Source organism: Herpailurus yagouaroundi, unplaced genomic scaffold, assembly GCF_014898765.1.
Source record: "Herpailurus yagouaroundi ecotype Mexico unplaced genomic scaffold, PumYag 164, whole genome shotgun sequence".
In the NCBI taxonomy this organism is placed as follows: Eukaryota; Metazoa; Chordata; class Mammalia; order Carnivora; family Felidae; genus Herpailurus; species Herpailurus yagouaroundi.
Genome location: NW_024412405.1, coordinates 51,265,149 through 51,292,838, shown reverse-complemented (window position 1 = coordinate 51,292,838; position 27,690 = coordinate 51,265,149). Strand labels below are relative to the sequence as shown.

The following is a 27,690-nucleotide window of genomic DNA, read 5'->3' as shown; positions in this document are numbered from 1 at the left end:
ATTTAAATAAAGTTAGAAATGTATTCAAAAAACTGTTTTTTAGTTATCTATAATTGCCACGAATTCAGAGACTATCTTTCATTTAGGCTATCTCAGTGATTTTGGCATGGCTACTTAAATATAATATAATATATATTATATAAATATAATAAAGGTCAGACAGACATAAAGTCTGTGCAGACATAATATTAGCAACTAAAATGCAATTCAAGATGAAAAAGTAGGTATATGAAAACAACCTCAAGAAAGGAAAATTGATACTTTTAAATAACCTCTTTATTAAAAAATGCTGACAGTTTGACTCACACCAGAAAAGCCTTTTAAGGGAAATGTCTTTTAAGCCATAAACCACAAACCTAAGCCTTACACGGATGTTCACAGCTGCAAGCCTTTTCTAGAATAAAAAATTCTTGTGTGCAATCTTTCATTAACTCTTTTCTGTCACAATTACAAACATCCGAAAAAGGGATGAGCAATAAAAAACAATGTAAAAACTCTTTGGATTAATTTACTTGGATTTATAATTTCTTTGAAAAAATTAATTTAATTCCCATTAATAAAAATCTTTACATTTTATGGTATTTATAGAGATGTTAATTTTTTTAAACTGAAAAGACTTTCTACATGCTTTCCTGTCAATGTGTTGCCATTTATCATTAGTTTTTATTTATCGTCTGTTAGTCAGTTTCAGTCCATGTGACAGTACACATATCTAAGCCAATTTCAATTAATTTCTTAGTAAGATTTTTGAAACACAGTGTCAACTGATTTATTAAAACCATTTTTACAACAAATGAATTAACAATAGTCACTAATTATTTCAAATTAGGCAATCTATTTTTTTTGACATTACATATTCTCCAAACTTGTTTCCTACACTGAATTTTATTACATAGTACTTTTCCAATTCTTTGTTTCCTAAATATGCAGTTGTTGAAAATAACTTTTATTGATCATCAACAAATTTTTGCCTCTCTGCCTTATTAACAAAATCCAAAGTTTGTTCAGGTTATCTCAACTTCGTTGGATTCAGGATACGTGTAACACAGTTCTCAACCAAACACAGTTCTCAACCAACCAACACAGTTCTCAACCAACTACAATTTTGTTTCATCCCATCGTGAAGTCCAATTGCATATGGCAGTGAAAAAAATATGTAATGGTATTTGCAACAATTTGGGCAATATAATTAATGAAAATATATTGAGAATGATCTTGATAGTGGTTTTACTTGTTCATTATGAGATACACTCCTCTTTTGAGTAGATATTTTCAGTTTTACATATGATTCCTAGTATTGCAGTAGTTCCCTTTATAAACCATGAGAAAAGTTATTCTAGAAAGAATATTCTGAGAGGGACAATTTGAAAAAACAGAAAGAACTTGGAACTTGGAAAACAACGTTGAGCCCTGTATAAATCATTATGGAACTTTCTGGTTTCTATAATTTTGATATTGGTTAAAGTAATTTCATTTAGATTTTTGTTAGTAAGGCTATGCACATTATTACCTATATCACAGTGGAACATAATTTTATTGTAATCATCCTTTGTCCACAAGAACTTTGTTCTATGGCATAAAAATGTCTTGGCTTCCAGAAAAAGACAAAATCCCAAAACTAATGTGATCTACAGTTAATATACAGTATCTGTTAAGTGTTCATAGAATGAAAAGGCCTATGAATTCAAAAGGGATTGTTATAAGATCAACTAGAATATTATAAACTAGCTACATAAGAATAGAAATAATTATACTACAGAAAAATAATGTGGGTGTTCATTAATGTTTAATATGCATGTCTAAATGTGTACGGTCCACCAGACAGACACTAGCCCTATGTAATTATTTACATTCATATTTAAAGTAATTGGTTTAAATTAAAATTAAAAATTTAGTTTCTCAGTAACATTACATCTATTTCAAGTGCTCAGTAGTCAAATGTGGCTAGTGACTCCCACACTGCACAACAGAAACATAAAACATTTCCATCATTGCAGAAAGTTCAACTGGACAGCACTGGTCTAAATCAAGAGTCAGCAAGCTATGATTCACAGACCATCACTTATTTTTGTAAATAAAATTTGCTGAACACAGCTATGCCCATCCATTTATTTATTGTCTGTGGAAGCCTTTATACAGCATTGGCAGAATCAAGTACTTGCAGCATAGACCATATGGCCAGCAAAGTCTAAATACTGATAATTGGAATCTTTTAAAAAAAATTGCTGAATTGCTGGGCCATGGTCTAAACAATAGTCTAACTGTCATAAACATATATTTAAAAAAATTTTTTTTCAACGTTTATTTATTTTTGGGACAGAGAGAGACAGAGCATGAACGGGCGAGGGGCAGAGAGAGAGGGAGACACAGAATCGGAAACAGGCTCCAGGCTCTGAGCCATCAGCCCAGAGCCCGACGCGGGGCTCGAACTCACGGACCACGAGATCGTGACCTGGCTGAAGTCGGACGCTTAACCGACTGCGCCACCCAGGCGCCCCAACATATATTGATATAATAGCTACATGTAAATATTTTCTTCAAGGGTGACACAAAATGCTTTTTAAACACTTTTTTTCTTTATTCTTTAAAGTTTATTTATTTATTTTGAAAGAGAAGGAGGAAGCATGCATGAGCAGAGGAGAGGAGAGAGAGAAGGAGAGAGAGAGAGAATCCCAAGCGGACTCCATACTGTCAGTGCAGACCCTGGTGTGGGAGTTGAACTCATGAACTGTGAGGTCATTACCTGTGTGCATAACAAGAGTCAGACACTTAACTGATTGAGCCACCCAGGCACTCCTTGTTTATTCTTTAAACAAAACATTTGAAGAACATAATATATATTTTGAATCATAATATATATTTTTATTCCTCAGTCTTCATAATATTCTGCATAAAAATTACACCTTTGTTCATATTCAGACATATAAAAATTAAAAAAGATGAACTTTGATTTAAAAGTAAAAGATACTACCTTAGATTTTGTTTGACTTTGGCATATTTCACAAACACATTTGTCATGTATTTGTAGAGTTTTTATTTCTTCCAGAAGGATTGCCTTTGATCACATGTATAAGAAATCATTTTTCATATTGCCAATCTTTAGCAATAATGCCAGTTTAAAGAGAATCACTTCTTGCACCTGCTAACTGCATATCTGTAGAATGTAAATTGCCTTGGATGTATACTTTTGTCATTGTAAGAAAACCACAAATCTCTTCTGTATTCTGAATAATCAGAAGTGCTGTATAATCAGAAGAGTTGATTACAAGTGAAATTGACTTATACCCACAAATGAAGTATTTTAGGAATTTCTAAAATTATAAGGATTATGGTTTTTTTCCCCAATTTCCTATGATTTAGACATCAAGTTTTGCTTAGAAACTAATTTTGAGGTCTGTTTAGAAGGCAGTATATGCAAAGTGTCACTGGAAAGAGCCAGAATGTTGTAGAAGGTTGGGAAGAATTATCATTTATCATCACTTTAGAAAATACGATGTATTGATTAAGAACTTCAGTGTTTCAGTCAGACTTCCATGTTTTGATTTTCCATTTCCACTTTTCTCACTTGCTAGCTGGGTAAACTAGGGCAATATGTTAGGGTACAAGTTAAGACATGGTAACAAACATACAAAAAATTGCGGTGACTTAGCTAAGAGAGATGATTACTTCTAAGTTACATAATATTCTAGAACTGAGCAGTCCACACGATGGCACATCTGCCCAGTAATGTGTTTCACAGCACTAAGAATCATTTTGTTCATTTATTCACTTAGATATTGGCCTATTCTTCATGGTCAAAATAAGACCATGATGAAGTCTGCTTTTTCAACCTGCAGAAAGAGTTACGAAGAATAATTTCCTTTTGACCAACTTTAGCATATCACTAACAGTTGTATTCCATTGGTTAGAACATAATTGAATGTACATAACTATCTTCAAAGAAGAATTGGTGTTTTACCTTGCTAGCCAAGTGTCCAGTTTGCGAAAATCGTGTTGGAGAGCCATTGTTCCATATTTCACAATTTTCTTGTCTTTACATTGCATCTATTCATGGATTTGTTGTCAAGCAACAATGTGAGTACATGCTAAACCCTTGGGCAGGCACCTGAATCCTTGATAACTTTTATGTCTATTTCTACTTATGGAATTACTTTCTTCTGTGAACTGCTTTGGTATACTAGAGATTATAAAGAGGAATAAAAATGCTTTATTTATTAAAATTGTGTTTTTCAATTTTGTGATGATGAAAAAATTAATGATCAATAATAAAAAAAAAAAACAACTTAGTGCTTTAGGCTGATGGTCATTTGGATAACTTTATAAGATTTTGTTTTAATAGATAGTTTAATTGGTGTTCCAATATACCATTCCAGTGCCTTTTGCTAAATTATTATATTGCAAAGGAATATTTCAAGTAGGTTGAGAGAATCATTAAACTATTAAGTAAACATAAAGTACTATGAGCGTTTTGAAAATTCTGGGTAAGGCAGATGAAAATACATGATTTTTTAATAGAATTTTGATAATAGTTGTAGGTGAGAAAATAACAGGATTTTAATTTATAAGACAAAGGACAAATCACAATAGACTCTATCATTCTGTTAGCGGAAACTTTATTTAATGTATTCATGGAATTTAAATTTAAGAGTTAAGTTCTTAGCTAAGGAGCTAACCTGCTCACGCATCATCAGGTTCTCATCCTGAAGAGCCAAGAAAAACCCTGTTGCTTCTGGCAGAGGAAAGGGAAAAAGTAGCCATTCTGAAATAGCCCAGGCGCGCTCTCCATCACAAAGGTCTAATCAAGCGAAGTAAACACTTAACCTGAAACTTATTCCTGGATAAAATAAAAATACCCTATTCCAGCACACACTAGCCTCCAGTTTTAACTAAGGTAGTAAACAAATGTTGAGAAACATTTGTGAGGAGCCTGGGATATGGGAGAAGACAGATTTAATTGTAAGATTATAGAATATTTTACCTCCCCCCTCAACACTTACTACCACATCAACAGGGCTTCAGTATAACTGGATTATAGCTAAAAGACCTGCAAGACAAGGAGGAAGAGGATTTATGGATATCCAAAGACAAAAGGGGAAAAAATCAGAACACAAGAGAAGTTTAAACCTCTCACATATACTACTACAAGAAACATTAAACAGCCTAACTCCTAGCCAGATTAAAATAAACATTTACACTAAGGCATCCTCAGTAAAATCCCAGCAAACTCTTATTTGGACATAGAAAGTTTATATGAATAACCAACATAATATTGAGGAAGGAGAACTAATTTGGGGGAGTGACACTACCGACATCAAGACTTACTATAAACAACCATAGTCAACACAGTTTAGTATTGGCAAAAGAACTGACAAATAGATCAATAGAACAGAAGAGAGAGTCCAGCAATAGACTCACACTAACTGATCTTTCAAAAAGGTACAAAGGGATCTCAGTAGAAAATGGATATTCTTTTCAGCAAAAGTGCTAAAAAATTTTTAGTTTGTAAGTGTGTAAGCAAGAAATAGATGGATAAATAGATCTAATCAAATGCCTTACAGCTTTCACAAAAAACAACTCAAAATGGATCATTGGATAACAGGACTAATTTTCAAATTTAGTATTATAAAACTTATAAAAAAATAGGACAGTATCTAGTTATCTAGAGACTGGCAATAAGTTTTTAGATGCAGAACCAATGTCATAATCCATGGTATGAAATATCGATAAGTTGATCTTTTCATTAAAATTAAAAACTGATTTAAACTGATTTAAGACACTGTTTTAAAAAAAGTGAAGACAGGGGCGCCTGGGTGGCTCAGTCGTTTAAGCGTCTGACTTCGGCTCAGGTCACAATCTCATGGTCCGTGAGTTCGAGCCCCGTGTCGGGCTCTGTGCTGACAGCTCAGAGCCTGGAGCCTGTTTCGGATTCTGTGTCTCCCTCTCTCTCTCTGCTCCTCCCCCGTTCATGCTCTGTCTCTCTCTGTCTCAAAAATAAATAAACATTTAAAAAAAAGCAGTTAAAAAAAAGTGAAGACAACTAGAAATTTGGGAGAAAATACTTGTAAGCATATATCTGAAAAGTACTTGTAACCAAAATAGTTAAGATCTGTCTTAAAACTCAAAGTAAGAAAAGAAAACAAAATAAGAATAAGGCAAGAGATCTAAACAGATACCTCACCAAAGAAGATATACGGATTTTAAATGTCTATGAAAACATATTCAACATTATTTTTCACCTGTATAATTAAAAGTACAATTCGATACCACTTTATATCTTTTAGAATGGCTAAAATTAAAAAAAAAAAAAAAAAACAACTGACTATGCCAAATGCTAACAAGGATGTAGAACAGCAAGACTCTCACTCATTATACATTGAAATGCAAAATTCTACAGCCACTTTGGAAGATACTTCTGCAGTTTGTTACAAAGTTAAACAGTCTTATCATGAAATCCAGCAAAGTTGTCAGTAGGTATTTATGCAATTGTTTTCAAAGCTTATGATCACATAAAAATCTGCAGACAAGTATCCATTGCTGCTTAATTCATAATGACCAAAAGCTAGAAACAACTAAGATAATCCTTTAATCGATGAATGGATAAACAAACTGTAGTATATCCTTACAAAGGAATATCAGCAATAAGAAAAAAAATGAGCTCTCAAACCTCAAAAAGATTTGAAAGAAACGTAATCAAATACCACCAACTGAAAGAACAGTCTGAAAAATCTACATAGCATATAATTCCAATGATATGACATCCAGAAAAGGGAAAAAAATACAGGTGCACTAACTAGATCATCGCTTGGTGTCAGTGGCTTACAGGAGTAAGGTGATAAATAACTTATTTATCCTTATGGAAACCTTATGTTGGCAAAATTTTTTTTGGTACCCTAATGCTGGATGCATGTCGTTATGCCTTTGTAAAAACCCATAGAACATAAAAGCATAAAGAGTGGACCTTAATGTGTGCAGCTAAAAAAAAAAAAAATCACTTAGGAGGTGGGAGAACCAAAAAGGAATAAAGATCAGAGAATTCAATTTTATTACAATATATTGAAAAAAATCAGAAGAGGAGCAGGAGATAGGGTGGGGACCAAATTAACTTTGGAAATGAGTAGAATCTGTAAAATTAAAAGCACAAATGGACTGTATTTTAGTTGATAAAATGTGTCCCATGGTGTACAGGTTTACAAAGTAATACTGGTATACACACTGGAATACTGGAACTGAATTTGAAAAAATGGTAGATGGTGGAAGTTAAGTTTCCCACTCTTAGAATGGGAATTTACAGATAAGCCAGAAGAGGAGGCTAAAAAGCTCTATGCGGTAATAGGTTAGAGTTTGAGACATCAGGAAATATTGATGTTTAGCTTAATCTACATATTAACCTATAACATATTGTTATATATAAGAATGCTTACAGATATGTGTTTATGCATGCTTTAGTATACACACGTTTTTCTGTGCCCTGTCTGCTGAAAAACCTAAAAGAAATGACACTCTAGGAGCAGCAAGCATTGGTCTCACATCAATATCTTAGCTTCCAATACCTTTCTTCAATGAAAGGAATCAGTCTTCCTTACTGAAATAGCTTATTCTAGTACTAGGATAGGAAATACATGGCAAGCATGGGTCACCCTACAGCGTCAGAAAAAAGAAAGTGTTAAGAAAATAAATACGCACACGCGCTCGCATTGGTGGGGGGGCACATCAGTGAGCACAGGAGTCAGCTGAAACACATCCTCATGGTCAAAACTGAAAGGAAGAATTTGAACAAATATCCAGAGAACTATTACCCAAAATACAAATAATAATAATAAAATATGTATATATATATATATGTGTGTGTGTGTGTGTGACATGAAAATTATGAAAATCAAATCAAACTCAACAATATGTAAAAAATAGGATATCATTTACATATTTTAGCACATGGCAAAATGGAGTTACCCCACATATTCAAGGGTGGTGTAATATTTTTAAATCAGTCAGCATGTTAACATTAATAGACAAAAGCATAAAACCACATGATCATCTCAACACATACAGAAAAAATAATGTGTTTAAGTGGATCCATTCTAAATAAAAACTTTCAGTAAACCTGAAATAGAAACAAACCTTTTAACTCAATAAAGGGCATCCATGAAAAACTGAAAGCTAACACTATATTTAATTGTGAAAGTTTGAATAGTTGAATTGTTTTGAATAAAATAGTTGAATATTTTGAAAGTTGAGTTTTTAGGGGGAACCCTAAAAAAGAACAAGATAAAGGTATCTGACCTCAAAACTTCAGCTCAAATTGTCCTAAAAGTTCAACCTAGCAAAATAATCCAAAAAAAGAAAAAAGAAAAGAAATAAAAACAATGAACATTTAAACGGAAAAAGTAAACTATATTTATTCAGAGATTACATGATCATCTAGGTAGAATCCTGATGCAATCTGTAAATCTTACCAGAACTAATAAGTTATATTAGCAAGTTGTAGAATACATGATCAACATACAAACAGCAATTGTGTTTCTATATACCAGCAGATATGAAAATCAGAAATTAAAAGAAAATCCTATTTATAATACAATTAATTTAGTGAAGTGCTAAGGGATATATATGACAAGAATGCAAAAACCTGTACATTGAAGAAATATAAGACTGATGAGAGAAACTAAATATTAGATTTTGAGAAAAATAGAGACACACCGTGTTCATTGATTGGAAGATTCAGTATTTCTCAGGTAGCAGTTCTCTGTAAACTGATCTGGAGGTCCAACAAAATCCCAAATTCATATGGAAATGCATATGTCTTGGAACAGCCAAGTAAACTTTGAAAAGTGAAAAACAAAGATGAAGGACTAACACTACCTAATTTCAAGACTCTTAAAAGTTAAAGCAACCAAAGCATTTGATATTGGTATAATCATAGATGAATGGAACAAAAAAGAGTTCAGAAGTAGATCTATTTGCATATAGACAACTTATTTTTGACAAAAGTTGAAAGACATGTAAATGGAGAAAGAAAAAAAATTTCAACAGTTGTGCTCGATTAGATGAGTATCTGTATATAAAAAACTGAACAGCGACAAGAATCTTACACCAAACAAAATATAATAATTTGAAATAAATCATAGGTTAAAGTGTAAAGACTTAATCTATAAAATGTTTAGAGGAATACATTAAAAAATGCTGTGTTAGTTAAAGATACCAAATATGTTTCTATGTTTATACAAAATGTTTATGTTTTTGTTTATACAAAAACAGAGAAATTGATAAATTGGACTTCATCAAAATTAAAAATAGTTTCTATTTGAAAGACAATTTTAAGAGAATGAAGAGATCAGCCTTAAACTGGGAAGAAACACTTGAAAGTCATTTATTCAATAAACAACATAAAATGCAATTACATGTGTTGTCGTCAAATTCAGTAATAACTCAATAGAAAGTGGCCAAAAGATTAGAACAGGACTTGACCAGAGAAGATACTTGGATGGCAATTAAACACTTATAAAGATGCTTTCCATCATTGTTCATTAAGGAAATGAAAATTACAGACAAAATTAAATGGTACTGCATAATTATTAGAATAGTTATAATTTCAAAAGACTGACTATATTAAAAGAGTGAGAATATGAAAAAACTGAAACTGTCATAAATTGCTAGGAGGAATGTAAAATGAAAGAACGCTATTGGAAGTCAGTTAGGTAGTCAAAAAAATTAAACCCACATTTACCATATTATCTAATCATTCATTTATAGGCATTTTTGCAAGAGAAATGAAAGCATAGACCCACTCAAAGATTTTTTAGAGATAATGCTTATAGCCGTATTAATTGCGATAGGCAAAACTTAAAACAGCCCAATAACTATTAACAGGTGAATGAATAACAAATTGTTGTATATACCTATGGTAGAATACTATTTAGCCATAAAAGGAGTGAACTACTAACATATGCTACAACACAGGTGAATCACAAAATAACTAGCTGAGTAAAAATAAAGAAAGAATACATACTGCATGATTCCATTAATATAAAACTCTAGAAAATGCAAATTAGTCTATAATGAGAAAGCATATTAGTAGTTGCCTGGGCACAAGGTAAGGAGGAAGAAAAGTACAATAGGACATGGGGAAACATTTGAAGGGTCTAGATATGATCATCATCTTGCTTGTAGTGTTGATGGTTTCATGGGTGTAAATATTGATGTAACAATATTGGAAATGTTTGTAAAATTGTACTTTATTCACAAATCATTGTATGTCAATTGTTACTCAATAATAAAATCAACCCAGGAAAAATAATGATGTGTACATTAAAGAAATTTCCTTAGAAATAGAAAAGTAACCAGGTTAATAAACTCATATATTTATCACCAAATTTTATCATTATTATTGCATGAAACTGGAAATATTTTTGGCAAAACTGTAATTTCTGTTACATATGCTAAAATGTATAAAATCAATAAATTACAATAACTTCAAAATAGTGCCAAACTGAAATAAAAATAAATTTTTAATTTAAAATTTATGTAATAGAATTACTCATGATCATTAAAATATGTTCACCAGGAAAGAAACTATCTAATTATGATTTTGTAACAAAAAAATGTAACAGATAAATTGTACATTTGGATCTCTCATTGCATCTGGGGTAAACTAGCTGAACAAATAAAACTACTTGGAAAAGTTAACGTGTTAGTGAAATTGCAGATGGGCTTTTTACCGCTTAACATTATGCCATTCATGCCATTTTGATACATTATAAGAAATAAGAGCAAAAATAGTAAGTCTATATGAAACAAAACATTTTTGTCCTCTCTTTGTACAAATATATCTGAGAGAGTAATAAATAGAAAAAATAATAAATAGAATAATCAATCACATAAATATTTTCACTAAAATGCTACTGGACACCAGGATACTATTAAGAAAGCAAAATAATGTAAATATGTTTAACAAAAATCCAATCCCACTACCAGACATTTTGCTTGTGGCGAGGACTTCATTTTCTAGAATTTCTCTGAAAATTATCTATCATGTTCATTTTTAAAATAGAGTGTATTATTCTAAGCAAAATAAGTCAGAGAAAGACAAATACCATATGATTTCACTCATACGTGGATTTTAAGAAATAGATGAATATAGGGGGAAAAAAGAGAGGGAGGCAATTCATAAAAGAGACTCTTTTTTAAAAAAAATAAAGTTTATATACTTATTTTGAGAGAGGGAGGGAGAGACAGAGAGAGAGAGTGTGTGCGCACACATATGCTTGAGCAGGAGAGGGAGAGAGAGAGAGAGGGAAAGAGAGAATTCCAAGCTGGCTCTGTGCTGTCAGCAAGGAGCCTGACACGGGGCTTGATCTCACCAACTGTGAGCCACCCAGGCATATCAACAGACTCTTAACTGTAGAGAAAAAGCAGTGTAGCTGGAGGGGAGGTGTGTGGAGGGATGGACCAAATGGGTGATGGATATTAAAGAGGATTGAGCACTAGGTGTTATATGTAAGTGATGAATCACTAAATTTTACTCCTGAAACTAATATTACACTATATGTTAACTAACTAGAAGTTAAATAAAAATTTGAAACATTAAAAATAAATAAAATAAAATAAAATAAAATAAAATAAAATAAAATAAAATAAGAAGAATACACAAAATTTGGAATGTAGGAAATTGTAAGCAATCTCAAGAAAATTTCCAGGTTTTCAGAACTTACTTATTTACAGATACAAAGAAAGTGTATTTTATTCGAACAGATTCCTCAATAAAATGCCCTGGAACAAATATCCAAGGAAGAGACTTAATCATGTTAACTTTAATGCTTTTTTTTCTTTTTTTTTCTAACTTTTGCACTAACAGAAGTCACTTGATATTTATTCAGAAAGATAAATTATAGACACTGTTTTACATTCAGATCAAATAAGTGATTTGGGGGGACAAGAGAGGGCAAAATTAATTAGACTGAGAAATAAAATTCTTGATATTAGCACTTTGCTTTTTTACAGTACTAATGTGTAGTTATTTGACTTTTTTTATTTTTGAAACTGACAAATTTCAAAAGGACTGAAAAAACTGTACTTCTGAAAATGCATATTTCTTGTTTAAGTCTTCTCAAAGTATGAACTATACACAATAAATGGTTTGGATAAGGCTGAAGTCATTTTGGAATTGTTGCTATTCCTATTTTTAATGCAGTTTAATTAATTATATTTGAACTGCACGTCTTTCATACCTTTTTAAAATCTACAAAAGGAAATGAGTAAAAAGTTGCCTTCCATTAGTGTCCCACAGCTACTCATTACCCAAAGCAACCTGGTATAATTTTCTTCTAAATTATTCCAAGAATATTTTGTTCATTTACATGCAAATTATGATATTTTAGATATATACTTTTTGTTATTTTTAATTAATAGGCTTTATGTTTTTAGAAGAATTCTAGATTTAGGGAAAATTGAGCAGGAAGTAAAGAGTCTCCATAGACCATACACCCACCCTTCAGCACAACTGCCCCATTATTAACATTTTACATTAATATGGTATCTTCGTTACAAAAAATATATGTATTTATACATTGCTATTAATTACATTCCATAGCTTACATCTGGTTTAATTCTTTGTGTTTTGCTTTCTATGAGTTTTGAAAAATATATGTCATGGATCTGCCATTACAGTATTATACAGAATTGTTTCACTGTTCTAAAAATCATGTGTTTCACATATTCAATTCTCCCCCTTAATACTCCAGCAACCACAGGTATTTTCACTCTCTGCAGTCTTTCTTTTTGCAGAATGCTATATAGTAGAATCATACAGCTTGTAGCCTTTTCAGACTGGCTTCTTTCACTAGCACTATGTAATTAAAATTGTTTTGTGCCTCATCTTTTCATGCCTTGATAAATCGATTTCTTTTTTGACGTTGAAAAATATTTCACTGAATGAATTAAACACAGTTTTTCCATTCACCTCTGGAGGAGATTTTGGTTGCTTCCAATGATGGGCAATTACAAATAAAGCTGGAATAAACATCAGTGTGCAGGTTTTTGTGTGGACATAAGTTTTCAACTCAATTGGATAAATACCTATGAGCGCTGTTGCTGGATCATATGGTAAGACTATGTTTAGCTTTCTAAAAAAATCCTGCCAGCTGTCGTCTAAAATGGTTACACAATTTTGAATTGCAACCAGATATGAATGAGAATTTATTTTGCTCTGCATACTTACTAGCATTTGGTATTTTCAGATTTACAGATTTTAGCCGTTCTGATAGATGTGAAGTGGTGTCTCATTGTTTCATTGTACAATGTCTTACCATTCGATGTTGACCATCTTCTCATGGGCTTATTTGTCATCTGCATGTTTATCTTGGTGATATATCTGTTCAGATGCTTTGCCCTTTCTCTAACTGGATTATCTGTTTTGTTATTGTTGAGTTTTAAGACCTCTTTATAAATTTTGGGTACAATTTCTTTATCAGGTATGTGCTTTACAAATATTTCAAATCAGTTTTTGGCTTAGCTTTTCATTCCCTTCACAGTTCCTTTCACAGAAGAGAAGGTTTATATTTAATAAAGACCAACCTCAATTTTTTAACAAATCATGCTTTGGTGGATTGTATTAAAAACTGATCCTTAAACCCAAGTTCATTTATTTTCCCCTCTGTTACTTTCAAGAATGTTCATAGTTTTGTATTTTCATTCAGGTATGTGATCCATTTTGAATTAATGTCTGTGAGAGGTTTACGGTCTGTGTCTAGATTAATTTCTCTGTATATGGAGATCCAATTGTTCTAGTATCACTTGTTGAAAGGGCTATTGCTCCATTGAACACCCTCTGCTCTTTTATTACTGAGCTTTCTAGTCTGTTCCACTGATATATTTGTCTATTGTTTTACTTATACCAAACTGTCGTGATTATAGTAGCATTATAATCAAGTCATGTCAGTCCCCCAATTTTGTTCTTTGTCATTGTTTTGCCTATTCTAGATCTTTTACTCTTCAGTAAAAACTTTAGATACAATTTGTCAATACCCGCAAAACAATTTTTTCTGAATGCTGCTTAGGAATGTGTTAAATCAGTAGGTCTATTTGAAACAACTGACATCATAACAAATCAAGTCTTCCCATTCATGAACACAACATTTATCTCCATTTATTTACATCTATGTTCTTTGATCAGAGTTTCATTACTTTTCAAAAATAATTAATGGGGGTGCCTGATGGCTCAGTCAGTAAAGTATGTGACTCTCTTGATCTCAGAGTTGTAAATTCAAACCCCATGGTGGACATAGAATTACTTAAAAAATATCTTAAAGAAAATAATTTGTGTACATATTTTGTTATATTTACATCTAAGCATTTCTTTTTTTCTTTATTTTCTTTCTTTGGTGCTAAAGTAAGTGATTTTGTGTTTTTAATTTCAAATTCCAATTGTTCATTGCTAATATATAGGAAAGAAATGACTTTTATTCTAACCTTACTTTAATAATTTATTCATTCCAGGAATTTTTTTATATGAGATTTTCTACATAGATAATCATATTATTTGTTAATAATGGCAGTTTATTTTTGGCTTTTCCAAACTATAGAACTCTCTTTTTTTCATCCTATATTAGCTTCCATTAGCTGGATGTCTCACACTGTTGAATAGGAGTAACGAAAAGAATAATCCTTGCCTTGTTCCTAATCTTAAAACGGAAACATTTAGGTTTTCACCATTGAACATGTTAGTAATAGGGTTGCGTGGGTGACTCATTTGGTTAAGTTTCCAACTCTTGGTTTGGCTCAGGTCATGATCACGGTTTGTTAGATCTCACGCTGACAGCGCTGAACTTGCCCAGGATTCTCTCTATTCCTCTCTCTCTCTCTCTCTCTCTCTCTCTCTCAAAATAAATAAATCAACTTTAAAAAATATGTTAGCTGGGGGCGCCTGGGTGGCGCAGTCGGTTAAGCGTCCGACTTCAGCCAGGTCACGATCTCGCGGTCCGTGAGTTCGAGCCCCGCGTCGGGCTCTGGGCTGATGGCTCAGAGCCTGGAGCCTGTTTCCGATTCTGTGTCTCCCTCTCTCTCTGCCCCTCCCCCGTTCATGCTCTGTCTCTCTCTGTCGCAAAAATAAATAAACGTTGAAAAAAACATTTTTAAAAAATAAAATAAAAAAAAATATGTTAGCTGTAGAGCTTTTGTAGATGTTTTATAGCAATTTGAAAATTTTACCTCTCTTCTTAGTTTTTTGAGAATTTTTGTCATGAATGGGTATTAGATTTGTCAAATGTTTTCTCTATCAGTTGTTATATCATTTGATTTTCTTCTTTAGCCTGTTAATGTAATGGAATACACCAATTGGTTTTTAAATGTTGACAAGCTTTTGCATAGGAATAAATCCCAAATGGCCATGATGCAAAATAATGCTTTTTATGTAATGATGGGTTTTATTTGCTAAAATATTCTTAATACATTTTGAATCTGCATCCATTAGTTTTGGTTTGTAGTTTTTCTCTCTGTAATGGCTTTATCTGTTTTTTTGTATTGGAGTTATGCTACCCTGATAGAATGTATTAAGGGTAGCAATTTTCTGGAAATTTCTGGATTCAGTTTTCTGGAACAGATTGGAGAGAATTGATATTTCTTGTTTAAATCTTTGATAGAAGCCACTAGTGAAACCATCTAAGACTGGTGTTTTATTTTTCCAAATTTAATTGTTGATTCAATTTCTTACTGGATAAAGGTATGTTCAGAAAACCTACTTCTTTTGTGAGTTTTGCTATTTTGGTCTTTTAGGATTTGGTTAAATTCATCTACTTTGTTAAATTTGTGGTCATATTTGTAATTTGTAAATATTATCTATTTATTATCCTTTAAATGTCTACAGAGTCAGTAGTGACAACCTCTCTTTTATTTTGGGGTTAGTAATATGTGTCTTTTCCCTTTTTTTCTTGATTAGCCTGTCTAGATATTTATCATGTTATTAATATTTTTAAAGAACAAGCTTTTCATGCAATTTTAGCTATTGGCTTCCTATTTTTAATTGCACTTTTAACTTTTAATTATTGTTTTCTTATGCTTGTTTTATGCTTATAGTACTGTTCTTTCTCTAGTTTCCTAATGTAAAAACCTTGATTGATGATTTTACATCTTTTTTTTCTAACATGTGGATTCAATGCTATAAATTTCCCACTAAGCATACTTTCACTACCTCCCACAAATTTTGATAACTTGTATTTTTATTTTCATTGAGTTTAAAATACATTTTCACCCCTCTTGAGACTTCCACTTTGACCCATGTGTACTTAGATGTGTAGTGTTTAATTTCAAAATATTTTGAATGATATGTATGATTTCTATTCTTTTAAATTTGTTAAGCCTGTGTTTTTGGACAAGAATGTGGTCTATCTTGGCAAATGTTCCATTGTACCTGAGAGGAATTTGTATTCTGCTATTGATTGATGAAATATTCTAGAAATGTTAATTAGATGCAGTTCATAGATGGTTCCATTCAGTTCCACTATATCCTTACTGACATTCTTCCAATTGAATCTGCCGATTACTGACATAGGGCTGTTGAAATATCCAACTATGATAGTGGCTTGGCAGATTTCTCCTTGTACTTTTATCAGTTTTATTCTCTCATATTTTGATGTTCTACCGTTAGTTGCACATATATTGAGGATTGTTATGTCTTCTTGGAGAATAGACTCCTTTAACTTTAAGTAATGTTCTTCTTTGTCATGATAATGTTATTGTAGTTCCAAAGACTGGTTTTTCAAAAATAAATATGGCTACTCCAGTTTTCTTTGAGCTGTGTTAGCATCGTATATATCTTTCTCCACCTCTTTAATTTTAAACGATGTATTTATAATTAAAGTGGGTTTCTTATAGGCAACATAGTTGTGTCTCTGTTTTGTTTGGTGTTTTAAAATCCATGCAGTTAAACTCTGTCCATTAATTGGTATATTTAGACCTTTTAGATTTACAGTAGCTATTGATACAGTTGAATTAGTATCTAGTATGTTTATAGCTGTTTATCTTCTTTACATTTGTTGTTTCATTTTTACTTTCCTTTTTTTCTTACTAATCCAGTTTAAATTAATAAACCACTTAAACCATTTTGTAAGATGTTATGAAATTTTATACCTTAGTATATCAGTTGTACTACTTATTTTAATTTTCTATATTTCCCTATACATTTATAAATAATATAACTCTACTTTCATTTTTTTAATGTTTATTTATTTTTGAGAGAGAGAGAGTGTGTGTGCACATGAGCAGGGGAGAGACAGAATCCGAAGCAGGCTCTGGGATCTGAGCTTTCAGCACAGAGCTGGACGCGGGGCTTGAACTCACAAATCGTGAGATCCTCACCTGGGCCAAAGTCGGGTGCTTAACCGACTGAGCCACCCAGGCACCCCAATATAACTCTACTTGCAAATAACACTATATCTCTTCAGTTACTGCAGATAGACTTAATAGATTAGGCCAATTCTCTCAATCATTGCTATCATTTATTTCATTTATGAATATTCTATGACCACTCTATACATTGTGGTTCTTATTAATTTAAGGTTATATATTTGATTAATTAAAAGTACGGAAAATAAAGACTTTATTTTACTTTAATTAATTCCTTCTCTGATTTCTTCCTTTCTTTATGTAATCTGCATTTGTGATCTATTTTATTTCCCTTCCCTCTGAAATACTTAACATCTCTTACATCTATTTGTAATAGATGCTCTCAGTTTTTGTTTATCTGAGAAAGTGTTTATCTCCCTTCATTTTATTGAAGGCTAACTTTGCTGGATACAGATTTCTATGTTTCTGGGGTTGTTTTCTTTAACAATTTATGTATTTTATTCTACTTTGTCCTTGTTTATATTGTTTCTGATGAGGAGTCCAGTGTAATTTTTATCCTTCATCAGTAGGAAAGATGGTTTTCTCTTTCTGGCTGTTTGCAAAATTATCCCTTTGTCTTTGGCTGCCTGCAGTCTCTTAAGATGAACCTGGATGTAGGGTATTTATCCTGCTTTGCATTCTCTGAGCTTTGAGTTCTGTGGTTTGATGTGTCATTAATTTTTGAAAATTTCCTGCTCTTATTAATTAAATACTTCTTTTCCTCCTTTCCTTCTTTTCCTTCTGATCTTTCTAGCAAAGTATGCTATGCCTTTTGTAATTACCCCACAGTTCATGATGATCTGTTAGTTGTTTTCATCCATTCATTTTGTTTTGTTTTGCATTTCAGTTTGAGAAGTTTTTATTGACATTATCTTCAGTCCCACGGATTCTTTTCTCAGCCTGGTCCTAACTGTCTGATAATACCATTAAGGCATTCTTTATTTCTGTTACAGTTTAATTTTTTTCTAGCATTCCCTTTTATTTCTTTCTATTAATGTGGTGGAAAGGGATTGACAGTAGAATGTATTTGTTAATTGTATGATTAAATTTAAGTTATTGGTGAGTCTGACTTCCTAAGCTCTGACTTTTGAGTGTCTTTCTTAGCCTTTTCCTCTCTACTTCAGAGGAGCAGGTTAAAGGGGGCTGGGATTGGATACGAGCTCTTTCTCTATAGCAGATAAGTATCTGGTAAATTTCCTTTCAAGGGGAGATCTTTGTAATGGAGAATATTCTGGGCATATTTCAAGATTTTTTCCCTGCTGCTGCATGAAACATAAAAGGATTATTTTTCAGATCTTCATCATGAAAATCTGGTATGGTTCATAGAGACAAAATCTTATAAAGTTCAAAAGACTTCAAAAACTAGGGCCTAGCAGATTTTAACTCACAAGAGAGTCTATATTCAGTCTCCATCAATTTGCCAAATTACCGGTTAATGTTCTTACCAGTTACTAGCTCCTGTGGTTTATTTCAGGTAAGTTAATCTCAGCTTTGATTCTCTGTACTTGTCTGTCTCTCAAATTTCCATTGGATGTGATTTCAAATCTCTAATGGATCTAAGAAAAGTTCCTGAATTTCAATTTGTTAAATGTTTTTTCCTTGTTTTTAGGATAGGAGTGACAATGTCCAAAACAGTTATATATTGTAGCTAAAGCTGGAAGTTCTTTTTTTTTTTTAAACAAATTATATGCATGCTATATACCCTGTACATTGCTTTTTGTTAATTAGTATATCTTAAGGGTTTTTTCCTCATTTTGCAGTTGCTTAGTGGTTAATGTTTAAATGTTCATCTATTTATTTTAGAAATATTTATTATCAGGTGCCTGGGTGGCTTAGTTAAGTGTCTGACTTTGGCTCAGGTCATGATCCCATGGTTTGTGCATTCAAACCCCACTTCGGGCTCTGTGCTGACAGCTTGGAGTCTGGAGCCTACTTCAGATTCTGTGTCTTCCTCTCTCTTGGCCCCTCCCCAACTCATGCTCTGTCTCTCTTTCTCTCTCAAAAATAAATAAACATAAAAACATTTTTAAAAAATGGTTTGGTGTGTTAAAGCAACTTGTGTAAATCATCTTGGTAGTTATTCAATATATTCTAGAAGAAGGGTACCTGGGTGGCTCAGTTGGTTAAGCATCTGACTTTTGATCTTGTCTTAGGTCATGATCTCCCAGTTCATGAGATCAGGCTCCACATTGGGCTCGGTGCTGACGGTGCAGAGCCGCTTGGGATTCTCTCTCCCTCCCACTCTGCCCCTCTCCTGCTCATGTGTGCACACAGTTGTGTGCACACACATTCTCTCTAAAAATAAATAAGTAAAATTTAAATATGTGCATGTATTTATATATATTCTAGAGGACATACGTTTCATAGATACATAACTATTTTAGATTCAAAAATGTATTTCAATATGTTAATTCATTTATGAAACACTCAGCAATGTATTCACAAAAATCCTGAAACTGTCAATTTGTTGGTAAATAGGTAAAATATGTTGTAGATACACTAAATAGTTACATCATTATCAGGAGGAAAAGAGATTATGGGAGTTAGTGCTTTTACTTCCATTTTAGTACTGCTTTACACTTTTAGTAAGTTGTATTATTGAATAAAAATAAATGAACATTAATTAAATTATAGTAACACCTTGGTTTTTGAGCATAATTTATTCCAGAAACATACTTGTATGTTTATGTAATCCAAAGCACTTGTATATCAAAGCGAGTTTCAAGAGCCATTGGTTCAGTTGTGATCATGTGATATTCGGCATCACATATTACTCGTATTGCAAAACATCGCTAGTTTATCAAGTTGAAATTTATTAGAAATATTTGCTCACTTGAGGAACACTCACAGAACAAGTTACTCACAATCCAAGGTATTACTGTCTATTAAATCAACAATGGCAACATTTTATTAATATAGACACACTTGTACATTATTGTTTGGAATGTGACTTCTAAATAAGCTTTATGAGAAGTTTTGCAATGTGTATCAGTACTCTTATCGGTATTCATGTATTGATAAGCAATATTTCCACATTTGTTAATCTTTAGAGAGAAAAAAGCAGCAATGCAAATAACATTTAAATAGAAGAGCCATTGCCTTTGTTTTAATTTAACAAGAAAACATAGGAGCAATTTATAGGTAACAGAATGTTGAACTCAAATATATTATTGCATATTTACAGAATAACATTGTTTTTGAAACACATTCAGTTGTACGTAAAATGATTAGTATTTAATATTAAAATTTAAAAAGCAGTATACAAAATAATAAACACATGTTGCCTATTTTTAAGACCTTAAAACCTAAGAACACAAATGTGAAAAGATAGAAGATTTGGAAAAGTATATCAAAAATTTTTTTCTAATTTTTGGCTCTTACAAATAACACTGTTATGAATATATTTACATACATCTCTTGGTGCACGTATGTGTGAATTTCTTTTGGCTATACGTTTAGTAGTAGGATGCCAGTGTCACATCTCATGTCTATACTCAACTTCACTACCTACACCCAAACAGTTTTCCAATGTGGTTCTACCAATATATTTTCCTACCAGTAGAGTGTGAAAGTTCCCATTGCTTTCCAACCTTGTCAATATTTGATATTGTCAGTAATATTAATTTTACAGTTGTAAGTTTTTGGTATTCTTTTCCTGTTCATCTTTTATGTCCTTACATTCTAAAATGAATAAAAATAAACATTATAAAAATGAGATAATAATATACTAAATGTTATGTTTCTATAGCTCTTCTACTTAAGTTTTATATTTCCTAGGTTACATATGTAGAATTCATTGCATAAACCGTTTAAGTAACAGGATTAATATTCACGCCAAATATATTGTGGAGATAAAATGTTCTATAGATTTTAAATGACATGGGATAAACTACACCATTTTGTAAAAGGGACATCCAGATGTGGCAGAGGGATAGATTAGGAGGCCTTTTTGTATCCTTAATGTGCCTGCATCTGTGATGATAACAGTCCTTTATTAATAAGAGGGTTCTTCTCCTTAATTGGAAATTTCTTGGCCTGCTGTTCAGCGTTTGTTAGGAGAGTTGGCAAAAGGAAACATAGTATTACTTCTGTTTATTTCATAAGTACCCTTGTAAATAATTGTGTAAAATCCTGTTATTCACAATTCTTAAATAACGAATAGAGATTATTAGTCCTTGTGAACAGAGCTCATTATCTTTAAACTCTACTAGAAAATATCATAGAGGATTTATTTGCTATTCTCCGAAAGAAACCTATCATAGTATGTGTACATATGGTCATAATCTCCTGTCTTTCAGGTTCCCCCCCATAAGAATTGTCTGCACAATTAATATGTATAGGAACATTACATATATAGAATATGTCTTTCACCTTTTCAGTTTGTTCTCTGGGATTTGCATGTCCTTACTTAACATGTTCCTTGTTTCTGTTATTATGCAAGAAATCATGCCTGATTAAGTTCAGACAGTTTGCAAGGCAGGGGGTTTGTGTAATTGCGATCATGCTCTGCAGGTTTTTACTTAATTGTCATCTCTTCTGAAACTAGATTAAAGGATTTTTTTAGAGTGTGCTGCTCACCTGTTTGTTCATTACATTAATTTAAGTTGTCTTCCCTGCTATTTGTTAAAAACCTACCACCAGGAGAATTCAGTGAGGTCATTTTTTTCCCCATCCTATCTGCCTAAAGGCATTATATCACTTTGTCATACAGTATCATGTATCCAGTAAACTCCGACTTTTCTCAGATATCTAGGATGATGAAAGTACCAGAATAGGTCCATTTGTCCCTTGGGTTAATTGTGTCTACCATTCCAATCCATGAGGATGAGCTTTAAAGCATTTAAAGTATAAATATCCATGAAAGATATTCTAATATGAAATGGTATATTCCTTTTAACTCAGGGTGCTGCAAATCCAAGGAATATCAATTGTGCCACTTTTTTTTTTTTCTTTCTAAAACAGGCAATAATAGGGAATTCATTTTCTGACTTAGGGTCTAATTCTTCACTTTCTATAGACATGGCAATAAACACCATATTTATTTACCTGTATTGTCAATTAACCTTTACATCTTTAATTTCTGTACTTGGAAATTTGAGAATATACATGTGACATAGTAACTGAGCATAAAATATTATGTAGTATCATTTATTACAGTATTTTGCTGTATAATAAATCATTTATAGTTCCTCAAAAAGAGATAACCAAAGGAAAAAAGTAGTTAATTTGCACGTTAACACCCAGATTACTGGTAAATGTACAGTTTGTATTGAAAACTGATTCTGTCTGGTCAAACTGATTCTGTCAAATCATAGGCTTTTTAATTTTTGGCACATTTTTTTCTGTGATAACATGGTACCTCAGCTGCTTTTTGAGCTATTACTTGAACTGTGATTGTGGATTAAAGCCCTATTGTAAAAACCTACTGTGTAGCAGACCATGAAAACAGTTTGGGATATAGGAAATATATCAGCATAACACGAACAAAACTACACACAGAGAAATCTAAATCAAGCATCCACACAATATAAAATTATTTTAATAAGAATTTCTACATTTTCATAGTGAGCAGCATTTGGAAATTTAAAGAGTAATACTATCACCTACCTGTCATTTATGAATTGCTACATATAATTAAGATGAAGCCTTCTGTGCTAAACCACATGCAATAATTTAAATCCATAGTATATTTGCAATTATTATCGATTCTTTTCAATACCCTCTGAGAGTTTTTCCTATTGAAGCCCTACTACATATTAAGAGAAATTCATGTTGTAAACGCTGTTTGCACAATACATCTAAAAATTATTCCCAAAATGATTTAAGTGACTGCATTATGTTCAGAGGGATAAAATTAGTCCAGAAATTATTTGAGTGACAGTATTATAGTCAGAGGATGTTTATTTGTGAACTATATAAATGACCGAAATAAAATGGTGGCCCCAAACAAGAGACTGATTACAACTTAGTTTTTATAAGCGAATATTATATTAAAAATGTGTCATATGAGTTTTAAAATGGTTGCAAATGTTCAGGTATTGTGCTTGCTAAAAAGCAAGAGGCATGCCACTTCCATTATATTATGATTCCCTTTTAACATATGATTGTATATATTTGAGACTAATTAGTCTTAGAATATATGATAGTGGATGATTTATTCTCTTTTTAATTTTTTTTTTAATTTTCACTTTTTGAGAGAGAGAGAGCAAACAGGTGCAGGCTCATGCCTGGCACAGGCAGAGAGCAAACAGGTGCAGGCACAAGGAGGGCACAGGCAGAGGGAGAGAAAGAATCCCGAGCAGGCTCCACACTCAGAGGGGAGCTGGACACAGGGCTTGATCTCATGACTGTGAGATCATGACCTGAGCCTAAATCAAGAGTTGACCACTTAACCAACTGAGCCACCCAGGCATCTCAGTAGTGGGCACTTTATTCATAACATGAGAAGAATATGTTTATATCTCCCCTAAAGTGGAAAACCATAAACACTAGTGTACTTAAAATCCTCATAAGAATTTTAAATGTAAAAAACTAATGGGAGTCCAAACCAGGTAGTGCAATAGAACATTAATTCAGAAAATCAGGTTTAAAAATGGAATAAGTACCAATTCAAATAAGAACTTTTGAGGAATTCCAAAGTTAGAAAGAGCTGGAACCTACTACATATCCTAAAAACTGAAGGAACCGAGGGAGGGGATTTTGTACCAGGACCCAGCACTGGGGTAGGTCAATGGAGCTGAGTCAAGTGAAGAGGCAGCCATCCTTAAGAGAACCTGCCAGCTGCAGAAACAGGGAAAGAAATAGCCTAGGCTTCTCCTCTCTCCTATTCTCCAATCTCCTGGCAATACTTTTTATTGGCCAAACTCATAGGAAAAGAGTTGGCAGGGGATCCCACAAAATGTGGTTGGTAAATCTGTGGTATGGGGAAGCTACATAAGAACAGAAAGGCAAATGTCTTCACTTCAGGTTCCACCCATTTTGTTAATCAGTAAATGTTTTAACCTTTCTTCCAATGTGTCACAAAGCAAAAGTTTGCACTTTCACCTAACATGAAGTAATTATCTTTTACACAAAATGATATCATCTCACCTTATCTCCTATTGGGAAAATATAATTAAAAACAAAATCTCTGAACCCAGAAAACCTCCCGACAAAGGTAGAAGAAAAACAAAGTTATACATTGAATATGCATTGAACCAGATGATGATGCACATCATAGGCAATCCACGAAGCGATTGCAAAGGCAGGAAGAAATCTTATCATTGTATATAGCCAAACATTTACAACATGTTACTTGCATGTTCTCAGGATAAACACTTGAGAACTGGTCTTCAAATAAAAGGACTCAACAGCATCATTCGTCACGTAGTTAATCCAAAATCACTTGAAAATTGGGGTGGACATCTGTGTTAGCTAATTGATTTTATCTAAAGGAAAGTAAACTTCTCATATCTTTATGACAGAAGGTAATTATGCAATCTGGAAATTTGCAATTTGCAATTTGGTCCACCAATGTTAGACTCCTACTCCCCCAGAGAAACTGGAGATACGGACATTATCTTCTCTGATGTTTATATTTCAAGGAGATGGTTCTCAATTCCTTGAGAAAGAAATCCTTAGGTCTGAAAGCTGGCAAGAGCCTTACTAAAATTTTAACAAGATTTATATTCATTTCAAAGAAACAAGAGAATGAATTTACAATTATAAGTTTTCTAAGGTAAATGTTCTAAAAACATCATTTTCAACAATGAGAATTAAGCCTTTTATTTGTAGTTTATATTTGCCCTTACAGTCCCAAAGTAAGGAGAGACACATTGTCCCATCAATCACTGTAGTCTTCTCAAAGCTCGGGATGTTCATCCCTCTCCCCAGGTCTAAAGGCAGCCACTCAAGGTGTGATTAGCCATGAACTAAAAATCAGAACGTTAAGCCCCACCAACACTCTTTACCCAAAATACTAGAGGGAAAAAAAAACAAGAAAAGAATTTCATAGTCTGCATACCTATGCATAATAAAATATTTGCTGCTGTCACTGTACTCATTTTGACAGTCGCTCAAGAATGTACAGCTTTTATTTAGCAATATCACTATTCAGTTTGTTGTTGTATAGTACCCTAGTGCTGTTTGAATCTTGGAAATTTCTTTTCTTTAATTTTATTTATTTATTTTGAGAGAGAGAGAGAGAGAGAGAGAGAGAGAGAGAGAGAGACTTAGCATACATGTGAGCAGGGGAGAGGCAGAGAGAGGAAGAGAGAGAATCCCGAGCAGGATCCAGGCTCAGCAGGAAGCCCAACATGGGTCCATTCCACAACTGTGAGATCATGATCTCAGTCAAAATCAAGAGTCAGATGCCTGGGGTGCCTGGGTGGCTCAACTGGTTAAGCATCTGACTCTTGATTTCAGCTCAGGTCAGGATTTCACGGTTTGTGAGTTTGAGCCCCACTCTGGGTTCTGTGCTGGCAGTGCAGAGCCTGCTTGGGATTGTCTCTCTCTCCTTCTCTCTCTGACCTTCCCCTGTTCACACTCTATCTCTCCCTCAAAATAAATAAATAAACTTAAAAAAAAGGAGCCAGACACTTAACCGACTCTTAAGCCCCCCAGACACTCAAAGAAATTTCATTTTAATTCATAATCTTCATTCAACAAAACAAGTAGGGCCATTCAGGCCTCATTCAAAATAACCAAATTATTTACATACATTTATGTTGTATGGTACAATTGATGAAATTATGAAGTGGGGCTCATGAGCAAACAGCAAAGAAAGAATTCTTGAGACATTTTTGGTGCAAAGAGGTGATTTTGTTATAGCACGGGGGACAGAACCCGTGGGCAGAAAGAGCTGCATTGGGGTTGTGGAGGAGTGACTGATCATATATTTTTAAGTTAGTGAGGTTTAGGGATAGTACAGGTCTGTAAGGAATTTGGAAGCAAGGCTTTCAGAATCCTGAGGGGCTAGCTACTGTTAAGATAAGGTTACTTTTAGTCTTTAATAAAACAAAAACATTTAGGCACTAAGGCAGCCTTGAGTTCCTTGGGGAAGATCACGCTCTGCGTGTTCCAAGTGTCTATCAGTGAGCTGCAAGCTGTACAGAGATTTAATTTAAGCTACATTTCTCTTGTCTTTGTTTCCCTCATCACAATGAACCAATTTTTAATAATATGTGCTATTTTAATAGTAATAATAACAGTGATAACAATATATTTGTTTGATGTCTATAACACCAAGTATTTGAGAATGACAATACCATACAAAGGGTCTCTGATGATTCCACAAGAGTCTAAGCTTTCAAAGTGATAGATACTTTTGATTAGGCATCCATATGAATAAGAAAGCATTTATTTATACTAGGATTATAATTTTTCAACCCCTATTTAAGATCTATAAACACCATGCAGTATCCTTACTTCATTCTGAGATCATCAAGTTACCCAATGCTTCATTATGAAACTCTTCCTGTGTCCTTTTCAAACTTAAAAAGCGAGCCTAAGTTCTCATTGCCATGACTCACTTTCTGCTCCAGCTGCTATTCAGACTGTCCCCGTTTTCATCCAAACCTCCCTAAATAGTCTGAATTCCATATTTTCTCTTTCTCGCCATCTCATTTACCCATCATTGACAGAGATCCGATTTCTGCCACTTCTGCTAAGATCCCCCAAACTTACTTTTTGCTAAATCCTTTTCCCATGATCTGGGTGTAATGGTTCTTCTGGTCACTCTCCTCCTCTGGCATCTTAACCTTTGACTTTTCTACAAGTTACCTTCAACCAATTAAGAATGAAGAAGGAAGAACACCAACATCCAACATGTCCTTTATTTGAGGAGGAAGCAAAAAGCTTTAACTCTGCTGTCCACCCATCCTTCTCTGCTCCAAATGGTTAATTGTCCTTTACGAATGCCTGGATGAACATGCATATTAACTGACACGTACATTTTAGAGTCGGGAAGCCTGGGCTTAAATTCTGGCTCTGCCACTTACTAGTGCGTATTTAAGAAAATATCTGTGTTTCCATTTTTTTCGTGTGTAATATGGGTATAGATATGGGGATAAAATAAAGATAATTTATCTCATTTTAGCAGATTTTCTAGCACAGAATTATTTCTGATTCATCAGGTTAGTGGGGAATTCAGATATAATAAATCAAAGAAAACTGAAACAGTGCTAGGCATACAGGAAGCAGAGTTGCTAAATGCCATGCTGGCATGGCTTTAAAAAATCGAAACGTTTGGAAAGGAAACATGTTGTACCCTGTGGTAAATGGCTACAGTGAATGAGTAGTTTGCTTTCAATCCCAGAAGTCTATGGTGTAAATTACAAC

The 27,690-nt window shown here is 33.1% G+C and overlaps 1 pseudogene; it reads right to left on the bottom strand.

The window, feature by feature from the left end:
- LOC121037915 (ATP-dependent RNA helicase DDX3X-like) overlaps positions 1–27,104 on the bottom strand; it is an 83,681-nt pseudogene extending 56,577 nt beyond the window's left edge.
- Between the last annotated feature and the right edge of the window lie 586 nt (positions 27,105–27,690).